The sequence below is a fragment of the Neopelma chrysocephalum genome, unplaced genomic scaffold (genome assembly GCF_003984885.1).
Source record: "Neopelma chrysocephalum unplaced genomic scaffold, ASM398488v2 Primary Assembly neopelma1_185597, whole genome shotgun sequence".
Lineage (NCBI taxonomy): Eukaryota > Metazoa > Chordata > Aves > Passeriformes > Pipridae > Neopelma > Neopelma chrysocephalum.
In genome coordinates this window covers 1-4,252 of record NW_020938737.1, presented here as the reverse complement: position 1 = coordinate 4,252, position 4,252 = coordinate 1, and the positions used below count along the sequence as shown (strand labels likewise).

The 4,252-nt window shown below is 64.4% G+C and overlaps 1 long non-coding RNA gene across 1 annotated transcript; it reads left to right on the top strand.

The window, feature by feature from the left end:
- The first annotated feature begins 225 nt into the window (after positions 1-225).
- On the top strand, positions 226-2,739 carry LOC113962860. The gene is made up of 2 exons (XR_003532604.1): positions 226-541; positions 2,277-2,739. It is a non-coding gene; the product is annotated as an uncharacterized LOC113962860 (long non-coding RNA).
- The last annotated feature ends 1,513 nt before the right edge of the window (positions 2,740-4,252 follow it).

Below are 4,252 nucleotides of genomic sequence, written 5' to 3'. Positions count from 1 at the left end.
AACGGGTACGAGTGTGCACAAGTGAGCACGGTCACACGCATGACCGAGGTCCCCGAACGGACCCAGCCGCCTCTCCCTTGGCCACCGTGACGCCGCAGAGGGAACACCTCGTGTCCCCCTGTCCCTATCCCCCCACCTCGTCCAGGCCACCGTCCCTTGGACCCCCTCCCCGCCCCCGCTTGGCTCCGTGCCCCCCTTCCCCACCGCGGCCCCTCTCCCCTCCCTCGGCCCAGCCTTTTCCCTTCCAGCTCCCTGTTTGAAGCTATTTTTTCCACAGCTCCTGCCAAGAGCCGCTAATGAGAAACAAACGGGCTCCTCGGCCGCGGCTGCTCCCTGCCCACACACCTCCGGCTGCGGGGACGGGGCTGCACCTCCCGGTGCCCTCCTGGCACCGTCCTCCCGCGGGCACTGCCGACCCTCCTGGCACCAGCCCTGGGCACCTGCATCTTCCCCACCTGACAGCGGCCCTGGGCATCTCTGTCCTCCCTGTCCAGCACCATCCCTGGACATCTCCATCCTGCCCACATGCCACCATCACTGGGTATCTCTATCCTGCCCCTGTGCCACCACGCCAGGCATCTCCATCCCCCCATCCGGCACCATTCCTGGGAATCTCCATCCTCTCTCCATCCAGTATTGTCCCAGGGCATCTCTGTGCTGTCCATGAGCCACTGATCCTGGGCATCTAATTTGTTCCCATCTGTCACCATCCCCAGGCATCACCAACCTCCCCATCCAGCACCATCACAGGGCATCGCCATCCTGCCCGTGTGCCATCATCCCTTGGCATCTCCATGCTGCCCACGTGCCACTGACCCTGAACAACTCCATCCTTCCCATTCAGCACCGTCCCTGGGCATCTTCATCCTCTCCCTCCAGTACCATCCCAGGAATGTCCATCCTGTCCATGTACCATCATCCCTGGGCATCTCCATCCTCCCCATCCAGCACTATCCATGGGCATCTCTGTCCTGTCCATATGCCACTGTCCCTGGGCATCTCTGTGCTGCCCAAGTGCCACCATCCCTGGGCATCTCCATTCTTTCCAGCTGGCACCATCCCCAGGTTCCATCCTGCTCATGTGCCATCATCCTGGCGGTCTCCACCCCCCTGCAGGACAGAGCTGGGCCAAGGACAGGTCCCACTGTGTGTCCCCTCTTCCCCTGTGTCAGTCCCGTGGGGCCGCAGCCAGCGCTGGCTGCCGGAGCGGTGTCGGATGGATGCCGGAGGTGGGAGGGAATGAGGCAGGAGGGAGTCCCGAGCTGCCCCCCCTACAGGGTCCCCCACCCCCCCTCGGCTGCCCCGGGCTGAGCCGGGGCTGCAGCCAAGCCCATGCTGTTCCAGTTGGCCCCATCCCGGCCCCAGTTATCGGCAGCTCCTCGGCCGGTCACATTTTCCACTGAGCCGTGTTTGTGTTTAAGTGGCGGCAGGGAGGAGGAGAGGGAGCGCGGGAGAAGGGCAGGGACCCCCGGGTTCCCACCACGGGGAGGGGGACGAGGTCGGAGGAAGGGGGTTATGGAGGCGGGGATGGGAGTGGGATTCCGGCACAGGGAGGCAGTGCTGTCCAGGGATGGGAGCAGTACGAGGGGATGGGATTGGCATGAGGATGGGAGCAGTGCCCAGAATGGGAGCATGGATCGGGGTGAGCACATCGCCTGGAGATGGAGCTACCCATGGATGGGGACATCACCTGAAGGGGAGACATGACCCGGGGGTGGAGGGGACAGTGTGGGGATGGGAGCATTGCTCAGGGCTGGAAGCAGCACCCAGGATGGGAGGGGGGCTCAGGGTGGGCACATCACCTGGAGATGGAGTGGTACCCAGGGACATCACCTGGGACTGGGGGGACAACAGGGGTGTAGAAGGAGCACCCAGGGTTGGGAGCAGTACCTGGGGATGGGAGCAATGCCCAGGGATGGGAGCAATGCCCAGGGATGGGAGCAGCACCCAGGGATGGAACACCACAGGGAGACAGTGCAGGTGCTGCCTGAGCCGAACCCTCTGCTCCCCTTCATCACACCCTTGAGCCCCACAGCAGGTCACCTCCCTCCTCATCCTCAGGCTGTGGGAGCCCCCGGGGGGAGAAAACGTCCCCCTTCGGGGCTTACCCCCTGTTTGGGGCCCGGTAGGTTCCTCGAGTGCATTGGCCGGGACGTGAGCGTCGGAGGGACGTCACGGGGCCGGATCCTCGCCCTGCTTCCTCGAAGGAGCCGCCGCCGCTGCCGCTGCCAGGGTGACGCTGGCGGCTAGGGGCTGACCTGCTTTCTCTCCTCCAGCCCTCTCCTGCTCCGGCATCCCTCCGGCATCCCTCCGGCATCCCTCCGGCCGGGCCTGGCCCCTCTGCAGAGCCAGCGTCAACGGCTTCCTGCGGAGGCGGAGGAATTTGGCACCTGGCCCAGGGCTGGAGCTGGACACCACCGGCAGCGTGGCCACCCGGCACCCAAAGGCGCGAGAGCATCCCACTGGCAACGGGAATGGGGGTCGGGTGCCACCATGGAGGTGGATGGCGAGGGGAGGCCCATGCGGGTCTGTCTGTGGGTGCACACGCGTGACACAGGTGTGTGAGTCCGGCTGGGGCTGATTCGTGTGCCTGTGTCATGTGTGTGCATGAGCAGTGGTTGCACGTGCTGGGGTTGCACACACAGAGGCTGCACCCAAGTTTGTGTGGAGGGATGGAGAAGGGATGGAGAAGGGATGGAGGAGCAGAGGAATGGAGGGATAAATAAATAAATAAAGGAGTGTAAAATAATGGGAGGGATGGATGGATGGATGGATGGATTCATGGATGGATTGAAGGGTGGAGGGAGGGATGGAGAGATGTAGGGATGAATGTATGTATGGAAAGCAGGATGGATGAATGGAGGGAGGAATGGATGACAGGACGGATGGGATAAAGGACAGACAGTGGAGGCCAGAGGGGCAGCTGGCATAGGGACAGCTGTGCCATAGCCAAGGGGACATTTCAAGGCATGGCAGCAACAGCCCCTAAAAGCAAGAAACCACCCTTGGGTTTACCACAAACCCCTTTTATTCCCCCAAAACCCTTCCCTGCTGTGGAGTAGCACTGACCCTCTTGCCCACCACTGGGATGAGCCCATGAGTGCCACAGGAGTCAGTGATGTGACACAGCTCTCTGGGATGACACCCACCGTGTCCCCACGGTGGGGCCCCACCTGTCCAGGCCTGCCAGTGCCCGTGGGACATGCTTGCTGCCTGCTGTGCCCGCGGGCAGGGGTGGGGGACTCACCTTAATCTCACCCTGACCTACATAGAGGGGCCCAGTAGCACCTGTGGAGCCGGGCCCGGCTGCCCCAGCGTGTCCTGCCCTGCAGCACCGGCCTGTGCTGGCACTGGGGATGGGCACTGGCACATGGAGCAGGGTGGAGTCTGCCCGTGGTATAGCCGGGGAGTACGGCCTTGCCATGGTGCCCCTGGCACAGCTCCAGTCCTTCCCCTGCCATGGCTCCAGCATTGCCCATAATGTGCCTCCAAGGACTGCCTGTGGCACAGTGTGGCATCCCCCTGTCCCTTCCCATGGCACAGCATTCTCATGCCTTCCCATGCCACAGCGTGGCACAGTGTGGCACACCACAGCCCTTGCCATGACACTGTCCCCATCTCTTCCCATGACAGAGTGTCCCCAGTCCTGCCCCTGGCACAGTGTGGCACATCTCAGCTCTTCCCATGGCACAGTGTCCCCAGCCCTGCCCATGGCACAGTGTAGCACAGCGTGGCACATCCCAGCCCTGCCCATGGCACCATGTGGCACCTCCCAGCCCTGCCCAGGCCCCTGCCAGCTCCTCGGACCGATGCCCAGGTGGGTGGTCCCTGTCCTGCAGCCCCCCCAGGGGGTGAGCAGGGTGGGAACCGGCCCGGCACAAGGCGGGGGGCCCTCCCCAGCCCCCCCAGCTCCTGGCACAGCCCTCGGGCTCCCCCTCGCCTGCCGACGTGGAGGCTGTGCCGGAGACGTGTCAGCGGTGGGATGGGAGCCAAGGGTATCGCCTGCGCCTGCCCCAAATGTCGGGGGGGGGCAGGGAGGGGGTGAGGGCCGTCAGAAGCCGTCCCGCCAAGGGAGGAGGCACCGGCCGGCAGGGCCAGAGGAATGTGCCGGGCACAGCAGCCGATCCACCGTCCCTGTTCCCACGTGGGGACACGTCTGCTCCCCGTTAGGGTTCATGGGGCGGTGGGCTGGGGGACCCAGAGGGGTTGGGCTGGGGGAACCCCCCTTGCTGCCTCTCCTGGGGGTCTGTGT